The 13,073-nt window shown below is 40.8% G+C and overlaps 1 protein-coding gene across 1 annotated transcript in view; it reads left to right on the top strand.

Moving 5' to 3' along the window:
- esrrga (estrogen-related receptor gamma a) overlaps window positions 1-13,073 on the top strand; it is a 126,090-nt gene that overhangs the window by 29,140 nt on the left and 83,877 nt on the right. The window lies entirely within an intron of this gene.

The following is a 13,073-nucleotide window of genomic DNA, read 5'->3' on the forward strand; positions in this document are numbered from 1 at the left end:
TATGTGTCTGCACGCTCAAGCCCGGCTCTCAGAACTTGTAATAGTGGATGTTAACGTGTAAGCGGAAAAGTCCCTTCCATTTTTTTTTTCTCCAAAATAACCAACCTCAGTTCCTACAAATTTTGAACATAACATGAATTAAAACTTTTTAAGAAACTAGTGCTGACGCTGGTGACATGCAAGTGTATCAGCATATTACAATACATATTTCAGTAATCTATCAGCTAAGTGATGGAATCCTGTTTATAAATGACCACAACAACATCATTTGGTTGTGTTTATGTAGGCTGGGAAGATTCAAAAGAGCATCAGAAGTCAACTTGGATGCTTTGTATTGATGATAGCTTTAAGAATATGGTGTTATATGAAGTAGAAACACACATTTAGCTTTGCTGACAGGGGAACAGATCTCATCAGGACCTTCCTGTATCATCAGCCTATACAGGCCGCGATACCTTTGCTGGTGTGGGGCCTCTTGCACTTGTCTTATCTGGTTGCTTGTGTGTTGGCAAAAAAAAAAAAAGGATTTTAAGCAATTTGTGCAATTTATTGTTTCACACACTAGATAAAGATGTCAGCTAAACGCTTGGTAGTAAATGGAATTACCAGGTTACACCAGAATATACACTTTCTGTCTGATACCACTTTCATTGAGAGCCTGATGAAGCCTGTGATATCTGCTGTGTTACGAGATTCATTTAGGCTGTAACCGCTTGCTCTGTGTGTGTGTGTGTGTGTGTGTGTGTCTGCGTGTGTGTGTGTGTGTGTGTTCGTGTGTATTCAGGCAAAGCTGGGGTCTACAAGCTGATGTCAGATTGTAATTGAGTAACTCTAGTTCGAATGCATCTCCATTAGCTCTCCCTATCAGTGTGAGCTCACTCTGAGCCTGCACAAGAGATCCATAGCCTCTAATCCACCCAGTGTTGCCAACTCTCAAGCATTGGCAGGGTGACTCACAAAACCATGGCTCAACTGTGACACTTTTACCGTTTTTAAAGATGCTGGTTTACAATACAGGTTTGTCTTTTGAAAGGGTTACTTCTGTAAATTGCTGTAATACAGCATTTATGTCAAATTAGAATACCGTGTGTTTTGTTGCCTGTGTTAAAGATCATGCTGTTGTTACCTTGTAGCTGGTGTTGTGGATTCACGGTGCTGAACAGGCAGTTCCCTTAAAATGTACTTTTCATGCATCTTGTAATTTGCTGCAATATTCTTTGTCGCTGTCGTTGAAGTGGCGTTCAGTGTCATAGCACTGTAGCTATTACTCTAATGTTGATTGTAAGAGGGAATCTCTCGCCGGCCCTCACATGCTCGCTCACTCTCTATGGTGGTTGAATGGCAGACGTTGTGCTATTGCTGCATCTTTTAATTTGTGCTGTGATTTTATGTTCAGCTGATGTTTTAATTTGTGTGCAGCAGTCACACTTCTTGGTTGTTTTTCGGGGCATAGCTCTTACTAGATATTATGATAAGAGGGTCATAAAAAAGTAATCACTTTCTCACATATGTAGCACCCCACACACTCATCCATCCATCCATTCTCCGCCGCTTATTCCGATCCGGGTCTTGGTGGCAGCAGGCTAAGCTCACTGTTAAAGAAAACATAAGTTCTTGCAGTTATGATGATATTGGCATTAAGGGTTGCCAGATTGCCATTGGAAACCATTTTGAGAAATTGGCAACCAATTCTTGCCTTAACATATATAAAACAGCAGACAGCATAACGTGCACCCAAAATTAATATAATTTTAATATTTTTTGCATTATTGATACTTAAATATTGCTGTTACAGGCAGAACAGGAAGCAGTCACTGCATGTGACAGCGCTGCATGTAACAACACTGCACATAACAAAGCTGCACATACATTGGTGCCTTTACTCCATGGATGTATAATAAGACCTGGATACGGTGCTGCCTCTGAACTTTGCTTCCAATTTTTTCCATTGGCCACTTGCGGTATTGCAGCAAAAATCCCCCTGCAGCCCAAAAAGCATTTTCTAAATAGACCAACATTTTAATAGAGCCAACTGTAAAACTGTTAACAGGACACCTCAAAATGCAAATAAGGTAGATTATGACTGTTTTTGACTTGGAATTTTTGGTCCATGGATGTTTTATATCTGTAAAACTTTCCTTGAGCCGAGAAAAACGATTTAAAAAGCTGTGACGTCATCACAATTAAAAGTCCATGGGCCGAGTGGGCGGGGCCAGCGGGAGAAACACTACTGCGCATTTTCAGTGGGCTGCACAACCAAGAAGTAAACCCGGAAACTAGAAAACTTTTGGCGTATGCGCCAGGTGATGTCATTTCTCATTAGAATGAATAGGCGGCATCTTGAGGTCCGGTATCCAGTTTATGCGTACAGGCATCTGTTTTAGTGAAGCAAATTAAATTGTTTGACTGCGGTTCGACTAAGCCATCAACATCACAAACAATCGCAAAGTCATTCAACTGACAAAGAACCAGATGACCGAAAAACAAAAAGGAAATTAGTTAAGTCTTGGAAGTAATCCGGCATATTTGAGCTGGACAGAAAATGATACTGCAAAGCATATACAACATGACAAGTATTCATGTCACATTTTTATAATTAAGCTCACATATACCAGCATAGAATCTAAATTACCCAAAATATAAGGTCACTAAAATGGCAATCATATTTTCGGTTTTGGCAACCAAAAATTGATGCCTAGTTGCTAGCCTGGCAACCACTTTTAAAAGTTAGTGATGAGCCCTGATTGTACTCACAAAAGTAATCGCTGTAATCTGGGAACATGGCGACATCCCTAAAGTCCATGTTGCAGTGTTGTAAGATCTCAGATACTGTATTAAAAGTACTATTTTATCACAACCGCTGGCGCTGGCCATCATTTTCATTGGTCACTATAAATTGTAGGAAATATTAGTTAAACTTTAAGGATTGGGACTGATGATCATTTTAATTCCATTTTCTTACCAAAAGTTTATTTTCTCTCAAAAGAGTTCCTGAACTTTTGAGCACAAACCCCAGACTGACTGTCCTTTTGTGAAGATACAGTATGAGAAAGAGTAGCTCGTATTTATAGATACTCTGTGTGTGTGTGTGTGTGTGTGTGTGTGTGCGTGTGCGTGTGCGTGTGCGCTTTCAGTGTGTCCTCTATGCCCCTGCATTGTTCCCCACATTGTTTTTCTTCACAAAAAGTCATGGCCTGACAAGGTGCTGCGCGCTGTAAAAATTATGCCTTGTTTATACGTATTTATTTCCCCTTGACAGTTTAATTATTTTTGGCCCCATTGGAGGAAACCACATAAAAAAACTCCCCGTGTTCATACAGATTCTAATTAGGAATGCTGGGAAATTAAAACAGAGTTGTTTCAAAATGCTGTCATTTTTCCAGGGCCTCGTCTTGGAATTATGTCTCAATCAGCACAAGCGGAAATAATTACTTGTATACCTTCTAACTGCCAACATTTACCAAATGGCAAAGCAATTTACAGCCATCATGGCCCGAGAAGCAATCATTGGGCCAACTATAAATTCACAGGCCGACGGTTTGGAGAGCAACATTGGAGGGAAGGGTTATTGTGGAGAATTAGAGAGAGAGATAAAGGGTGGCGGTCTTTCTTTCCACCTGTGTACTCCCATAGTCTCTGTTCCTCTTTCTCTTTTCTACCACTTTAATCCCTCTCTTCCCTTCCTCTCACCAATCATTCTCACTATTTTAACTCTCTTTCCTTTTCCAGACCTTCCCACTTATGTCTGCATCTTTCATCTTATTTCACAGTGAAAACATAGCACCAAGACACACACACACACACACACACACACTTCTCAAATGGAGGCAGCGCAACGATTAAGTGATTATTTCCACACACACCATTAAACACACTCATTGCAGACACAGACATGGACAAAGGCCCAGATAAAAACATACATGAGCACAGACACTTAAACACCCGCACACATTGGCTTTAAAGTAATTACTCACACACGTCATTAGACACAGACACAGATGAAGTGGACTGTGTTTATGTTCTGTGTATCTTGCAGTGTGCACTATTGTAGTCCCCTTTACTCTTTGGATGCAATAACATCATCCATCTAGGATAACAAATGAACTCATTTTCACCATCTTACAGCACAGACGGTCGTTTATGTAGCAACAGGCAAACATCAGAATGATAAATATTAGCCTGAACCTTGATTGAAGTTGTTCATATTGATGGCGACAACTGTCAAATACAGAGAATGGCACCCAAAAAAAATCTATTATATTGCTTCTGTTTCAGCAAAATTTTGGAATTGTATCCAGTGATCTTGGCAACTCATATTCTGCAGAGAAAATATAGTAGTGAAAAAGAATATTAATTGTATCTGAATGAGGCTTAACATCACTTTTTGGTTGGTAAGACATCAATAAAAAACGTTGTGTCAACGTTCAACAGCTCTTGAACTTTCAACTTGATGCAGCATATTTAAACGTTATACTCAAGAACTACATATCGGTCTGACTCTGTCCCATTATGCAGGATATATGGAAATCACTTCAGTTTTTGGCCAAATCAAAGTCAAATGAATTTTATTGATTGGATATTATCTGTGATGAATACCAATAGACTAATCAATTTTCTAATCAGTGTTCTAATAGCTGCAGTATACCAGCAGTGTAAAACAGACTTCAGTAAATCAGGACCAAGCATAAAAACATAATCCAAAGTGGTAACATGATGGTATGGTTTTTGGATTCTAAGGAATCCATTGGTACCAACTATGTCATACTAGCTTGTTGCAAAGGAAGCTAAATAATGCGCCAAACTTGCGCTAAATGTAGGCGAGGAAATACTTTCATAAGGGGTCCCTTGACCTCTGACCTCAAGTTATGTGAATGAAAATGCGTTCTATGGGTACCCACGAGTCTCCCCTTTACAGACATGCCCACTTTATGATAATCACATGCAGTTTGGGGCAAGTCATAGTCAAGTCAGTACACTGACACACTGACAGTTGTTGTTGCCTGTTGGGGTTGAGTTTGCCTTGTTATGATTTGAGCATATTTTTTATGCTAAATGCAGTACCTGTGAGGGTTTCTGGACAATTTGTCATTGTTTTGTGTTGTTAATTGATTTCCAATTATACATATATACATACATTTGCATAAAGCAGCATATTTGCCCACTACCATGTTGATAAAGAGTATTAAATACTTGACAAATCTCCCTTTAAAGTACATTTTGAACTGATAAAAAAAATGGTGATTAATTTGCGATTAATCACGATTAAATATTCTAATCGATTGATAGCCTTAGTTTGTGTTTGTTGAAACAATAATGAAGTTTATTTAACGTTGACCCACTGTTAAATTCACATTTGTAACCCACTCGCACAAACACAACTGGTGCAAATCAAATATCCACACTCACCAGAAACTTCCCATTGATGTTGAGGTCAGATTTCACATTTTGTTGTCCTTGAAAATCTTATTTTTTTTTCTGTAGGCTTACCTTTCCTCTCAACCCTTTACTCCCCCCTCTTCTACCTTTGCTGTTTAATCCCTTTTCCCCCTTCATCTCCTCTGTACGCACTCTCTCTCTTACCGTCTTTATTAGTAGTGGAATTATTCACTTGGCTTGCACCTCAGTTTGAATAAATTGAGTGTTGAACTATTGGAGAGAGGGGCTTTTTTGGCAGGCATACATTTGTGTCTGAGTATGCGTGTGTGTTATGTGTGTGTTGCGTTAACAAAGAGACAGCATTGAGAGACGACTAATCCCAGTGGAATAGCCCACTCATGTTCTGTTTGAGAGCGGCGTAATTAAAGGAGCGCACCTCTCCGAAGTCACCTATTTCAATACAAAACACTGCTTTATACAGACACACAGGCTGCGAGACACATATCCGCACCCGTGCGCGCACACACACACACACACACACACACACACACAGTGCTTTCTTACCCAGGCAAAACTCACTCTGTGTATAATTACATCCCAGTTCTAATTTATCCCTGGGAATATATCAAAACCTGAGGATGAGAAGGAGGGAGGGAGGGAGAGAAAGAGAGCGCGATGGTTACAGTGAGGTTCAGAGCGATCATAAGGTCAAGAGAATGTAATAAAATAATGCTGTGGTGATAAAATGATTTAACTATTTACGTTAGATTCCCAGACACGCTACTTATTTGTCTGTCTGACCAACCCAACGCCAAAGTGTGTAATAGACCTGCCTGTCCACCAGAGGATAGTGTGTCAGTGTCACGTTTTGCCTCGCTGAGGTGTGAATAATACACGTGTTTATGAAGGTGCAATGCCAGCAGGGGGCGACAAAAACACTCACTTAGGTTTAGGCAACAAAACCACTTGTTAGGTTATGGAAAAATGTCATAATTGGCCTTAAAATATGAACATAAATTAAGTACAATACTAGGGATACACTGATCCAACTTTTTCAGTCCCGATACCGATAGCGATACCTGGGCTTTTGGTATCGGCCGATACCAAACACTGATCCGATACCAGTGTTTATTTAAGAAGTTGTGTGCCTCACTGTGTTAAAGTGACTGGGATCATTCTGTAATGTGTATCATGTGTAAGGAAACATCCGGCTTGACGTAAACAATGCTTTCCTAACTTTGTAAAACAAAATGTGACTAATAAATATATAAATTAAATACTGTACATTTGTTGAGTTGCTATTTGTTATTAGAATAATAAATCGTACACCAACAACTTGCTGAAAAATCTTAAAAATTAACAAGAATTATAATTCAAGTGTAAACCTTTTTAATGCAGCAACAAATTGGTCAAAACTTAAACAGGAATTCAAATTACAGTATATAGTATATAAACGTAGAATAGATCGGCCCCATAGTCACCGATATCCGATCCAGCTATTTCAATCGGTATTGGCCCGATTACGCATCTGCATCCCTATACAATACGTACAGGGGGGAAAAACGTAGCAGAAGTACAGAAAACATGTCACAAACGTCGCTAACGTAACTTACAAAACACCGTTCTCAAACACTGGTCGAAAGTCCTGTGTTTGTTAGAACCATCCAACTCCCCTCTCGCCCGCTGTAAGCTGTCTCTCTCAATTTTTAATTTACGTCACTAGCTCTGAGCATACAGACTACTGTACGTGGCGTACAAATTTCAAGCCAAAAGCAAGAACTGCATTCTTATTGCACCTTTGTGCGTTGTACATTATTGTGTCATTCATACGCCTTTCCGTGCGACTGGGCTGGTCTGTCTATCTGTCTGTCTTCTCCTTCCGTTGCATCTTCTCTTTTCCACCACCACCGTGTTAAAACTTCTTACAGTCTTTTTTTTAACTTTTTGGCATTTTGACATTTTACCACACAAATTGAAGATGTGTTCAAAAACAGGTGGAGGGATATACACAGTTGATTGTTGTGCTGTTTCACAGACAGAAAGAAATATGCCGTTTCTCATTTGTTTGTGCATGAGACAAACAGAAACGTCTCAGTTGTTGAATGGCTGTGCTCGCACAGTGTTTGGCTGCAGCAGAGTACATGACCATTGACTGAATGGAAATTATGTACACACACACACACACAAACACTCAGACCCACTAACACACATCTTCAGTGTTGACATCTATCATGTCTGCCCTGTCTGTCCACGTTTGATGAGGTTACACCCCAGTCCAGCTCAAAGCCTTCCCCTTTTCCCTGTCCCTGCTTGATGAGGTCACTCCTTTCACTCGGTGATGAGGTGCGGTCCAGCCAACCTTCAATCTGACCACTGACAGGATGGTGACCGCAACTGACCCAGTCCCGTATAGCCAGAGGAAACTTCTTGGGCATTGCACCCCAATGCCCCCCCATTGGCTACCGGCCCGAACTGACCTGGTGTGTGTGTATGTGTATGTGTATTTGTGTGTGTATGCGTGTGTGTGTGTGTGTGTGAGTGTGTATATCTTCCTGTGGAAAAAACATTCTATCCTCTTTGCAAATGATTGAACTTGATGCAAGTTGCACTAAATACCACAGAAAATATATTTAACAGAACAGTGTGTAACATTTTGATTTCATCTATCAGCAGAAATGGAATATAATATTCATAACTATGTTTTCATTAGTGTATAATCACCTGAATCTAAGAATCGTTGTGTTTTCGTTAGCTTCGAATGAGCCCTTGATATCTACATAAGGAGCGGGTCCTCTTCACGGAGTCCGCTATGGTGTTCCGCCATGTTTCTACAGTAGCCCAGAACGGACAAACCAAACACTGGCTCTAGAGAGAGCCTTTCACGTTTTTACATTACCTGAAGGCCACCGTAGTTCTCCGACACGCTTGTGAAACTGCGGTAACTGAAGCATGGTAAGGATGGCCTCTGAGTGAGGCGAACAGCGTTACCACAGTTTTGCACTCGGCGGCTCACGTTACCGCTATCTTGGAAAGGGAGGAGTGAGCGGAGGGATACTCAGTTGTATTCTGCAACCACACCACTAGATGCCGCCAAACCCTACACGCTGTACCTTTAACTGTAAACTTAATTTTTGAAGGACGCATGAGATGAGGTGTATGTATGTGTGGGTGCTTGTGTGTGAGTCTTAATACATTTATATGTAACAGTATAGTTTAGATAAGTTTAGAGTAGGTTATTGCTCCCTTTTTATAAACGCCAAGGTCACCTTCTCCATATGACTCATTCACACCCTCTTTTTTGTCACCTCATTATACACACATCTCTCTCCCTCTCTCTCTCTCTGTATAGTATCTGTCTGTCTCTGTCTCTGTCAAACACACCTCTGTCTTCCTAGCTGTGAATCCTGCCTGACCTTTGTATGGAATAACAGGGCTGTCACATGGCTCTCTGTTCTAAAGAAATCACAACATACATCCCCTAGGTTTATAAGCATCTGAGTGCACGTGTGAGCGTCTGTCGTCTGTGTGATTAAATGTTTAGATTTATTTTTTACTCTGTGATTGCCTTTTTGAAACCGCTGCGCACACCGCCACACAAATCTGTTACGCTGCACTGTATACAGTAGACGTAGTCGTGAGATATGATTGTAGATGTGTGAATGCATAAGCTTTGGTTTGCTATGCACGTGTGTGTGCGTGAACGTGGGTGTGTGTGTGTGTGTGTGTGTGGGTGTGTGTGTGTGTAACTTCCATGTACCCTCCTCCAAAGGTTACCCGGACAGAGTTTTGGTGACAGGCTCCAGAAAGCCCCCCTAAACCCAGCAGCTTTTCCCAGCAGCTGGTGTTCTCTCCTTGGCCTTGATCACCATCACTGCCCCTTCCCTCCCTGGAGGTGCCTGGGTGGACACACACACGCTTGTCCACACACACACACACACACAGACACACACTCATACATGCACAGATTTAAGTAAGTAAGTGTTGTAATTAAAGCCATGACATCTCAAAATGTTTTCCAGTGTGACAGGTCATCTTACTTGATTTATCCACTGATTATTTTGTTAATTTGACCAGTATGTGACATCTATGCAGGTGTATTGGTGAAAGCCTACGAAATGTTGATTATTTGACCAAACTGAATGGTTCCATCTGCTCATTTACCATCTATGCATATGTTCTGCAAAGCAAAACAACAGTCCCAAGCCTCTGAGTGTGTCACTCTCCGTGATTGTGGAAGATGAAACACTGAAAACCTCAATTCAGCTGCAATGTGAGCATGTGTTGACTGAGCTTATGCATATGTAAGCTAGCTGTCTATATGGACATTATACAGTATACAGTACATTCACGTGTGCAAGGAGGTGTGCCTGACATACGACGTGTCTGTGTGTGTGTGTGTGTGTGTGTGTACCCTCATCTTTGTGAGGACCAAATGTTCTCACGATGAGTGTAGAGGAAGGCAACCTCTTTAAAGCCAGGACATTTTTAGGTGCTACTTCCTTGGTTATTTCTGACCTGGGGATTTAAGGCTAGGTTTAGATTAAAGTGAGGGTAGGCAGTATATTTTTGGCATCATTGGGCAAAAATTCCATAATAACCTTTCAGCATATTGTAATTCAAGTGCTGTGAGAAATAACTAGACTTCTGCACCTCCTCATGGCTCTGTTTTCAGGCTTTAAAAATCTAGCACGTGAAGGGAGACTTTGGTCAATCACAGGTCATTTCAGAGAGAGAGCGTTCCTATTGGCTGTGCTCCGGCTGGTGGGCGGCGCTTGGTATTTCCTCAACTGTTCTCCACATGGCTGCCGGGTCACAAACTTTTTCCACAAGATGTTTATGAAAACATTTAAGGCGAGAAATGGGCATTACAGTAACAGAATATTAATTCATATTTGATCAGTGCTGTCTAGTTTGACCATTTGGTCGGAGTTTGCGAGTGATTGACAGCTGTTCAGAGACGGCAGGCTCCAGCTCGGCTCTGATAGGTTGTTTACCTCCGCTCTGTGAAATCTTGCAGATGCCATTAAGAGCACCTTACTACTAATACTTTTTTTTAATCATATTTCTCCATTTCTACCCACTGCTGCTTTAAGGTAGGCAAACTTGTCACCTTTCAATGAAGTAGGCCGTTTTGAATCCAAAATAGATCACCTACGTGATTCGTGCAGGGAGGGGGGTCTCTCTGGGTCGTCCGTTTTTGAGTATCCTCATGCCTTAAGATAAGAATCCCTTACCTATGACTTCTTTATGCTAAGATCATATTGTGACTACTGTCATAACCACAATGTAATTAAAATATTTGCTTTTGGATTTGAGATTCACCAATCGATTGGCCACTGGTCGAAAACAGTCGATTGGCAGCTGATCGGCCATGACTGGTGACCGGCCCATCAGTCTCATATCCTATCCGTTTTTTGGCCAGCCAAATTTACACACATGTGCTGCGTGATAGTTTTATGTCACAGACAGTAATGCCCCAGTCACTCACACACACACGACATGAAGTAGCCTAATCATGTCACTTGAGAAGGAGGCAAATGCCAAGTTCACTGAAAACGTTGGAAGCTGAATTTGAATTACCTTGTGAAAGTTTTTCTTTAAGTTGAAGTGGTTGTGATATCAATTTATTTGCAGCTTTTACCTGTTTGCATCTCTGATTAAGGTTATGAATAAGTTTAGGTCAAGTATTAAGATATGGCTGTAGAATTATGGTTCAGTTCAAAACACATGACATTTATCAATATTTGTTAGTTATTACTTTATATAAACCTAAATTGCATCTGTGAAAACTAGTGTTGTCACGATACTGGAATTTTTGACATAAAATACCTTGAAAAATATTGATATTCAATACCATTTTTGATACCAATTTACACAACATTTGATTTTTATTTAAAGATAAATAGCGGTGTGTGTGTCAACTCACTATCTGAGAGAAGAGAGAGCAGAAAGCGCAACTGGTATCCGTGTATCGATGCTTTGAAAATGAGTATTGAAAAAGTTTCAAATGTTCAGTATCGATACTTCAACACTAGTGAAAACGCACTTCTGCAGCCCAATTTGTATTGTTCATTTATTGTTAATAATAATTTATAATATTGAATTTATATATTTTGAATTCATATAATATCACTGTTGCTGTGTTGCTAAATTTGTATTATTTATTGCTTAAAAATAAAATAAAATAAAATAAATAAATAAAAATATAGTCCTAATGGAACATCCTTGGAAACATAGATGAACACGCTCTCTCACTCACTCTCTCACTCACTCACTCACTCACACACATCCTGAAATGAACTGCAGCAAAAGTGTAAGTGTAGTGTTTATCTAATAACACCTTGTGACTGCAAAACCTCTCACTGCTATTACCCCAATTGGACAGTTTGGTGACAGAGGTGTCTTTTCAGGTCTCCATCTCACTTTTTCTTCCCTGCTTTGAGATTCTTGCAATGTCTTGCTATCTCTCTCTCTCTCTCTCTCCCACACATACACTCACACACTCTCGATCTCCCTCTTTTCCTTCTTTTTCTCTCCCTGGGTTCAGTGGGTAGCCGGTTGGAGGGCCGTGCAGGGGGTCTGTGGTCAAATTGGCCGTTTCCACACTGTGTTCTGCTGTACCTGCTGACAGAGCTATCAGATAACTTAGCTCCATCTCTCTCCTCCCTGCTGGCAATAGAACTGTGTGTGTTTGCGTGCAGGCGGGTGGGTGTGTGGGTCTGTGGTTGGGTGTTGTTGTGTGTGAGTATGTGAGAGGATTTTAGGTGCATTGATGATATTGGCTTTTATTCATGAGTTTTTATTATTGGTATGATTTTTGAATTTATGATGACTTTATTTTGCATGCTATATAGATAAACACACACTCACACAATTAAGTCTGTGTGCTGCAGTTGGCTGTAAACTGACCAGAGTCCATAGCTCCCTCTGTTGGCTAGTGGGGAACTACAATCTCTCCCTCTCTCTGTCTCTCTCTGTCTGTCTGTCTCTCCTGCGTTGGCAGCTCTGTTTCCCTTTACAAAAGCAGCAAAAGCAAAAGTTCAATATTGTGTGTTTTGTAAAATTTCCAAATTGCTTCTTTTAAATTTTTGTTCCAGCTTTACCTAGTTGTAATAATTAAATTTAACTAATTATCATTAAATATCAATAAGAAAAAAACACCAGGTGCTATTTGATTATCAACCCAAAAGTAATGTTTTTGTGAATCAGTCGTACAGGAGCTTTGTTTGCAGTCTTAGCCTCAGTCTAGTGATATACTGTATGTGTGTGTGACTGGCACATATGTGTCGATGGGTGGCCTGAGGTCAACTGCTTAAGTGACCGCCTCCTGAATTTGTTAAAGACCGTTTTGACCAGCACAGACACGCACACACACACACACACACACGTATACGCAGGCACACACACTGCCCTGAATGAACTTGCTGTGGCCTATCGAGTGGTGTGATTGATGTCAGTGAGAGTTGCAATGGATAATTCTTCCACAGATGTCAACAGGCTGCCACCACAGGGTCAAAACACACACGCACACACACGCACATACACACACACGCACATACACACACGCACACACACACACACACACACACACACACACACACAATCACAGACAATAGACAAGAGTGAGAGATCAGCAGTGTACAGAGTACAATAGCCTTCACTGGGAAGATGGTGCAAACAAGCCCATTCACGCGCGC

The sequence above is a fragment of the Sebastes umbrosus genome, chromosome 2 (genome assembly GCF_015220745.1).
Source record: "Sebastes umbrosus isolate fSebUmb1 chromosome 2, fSebUmb1.pri, whole genome shotgun sequence".
NCBI classification, from domain to species: Eukaryota; Metazoa; Chordata; class Actinopteri; order Perciformes; family Sebastidae; genus Sebastes; species Sebastes umbrosus.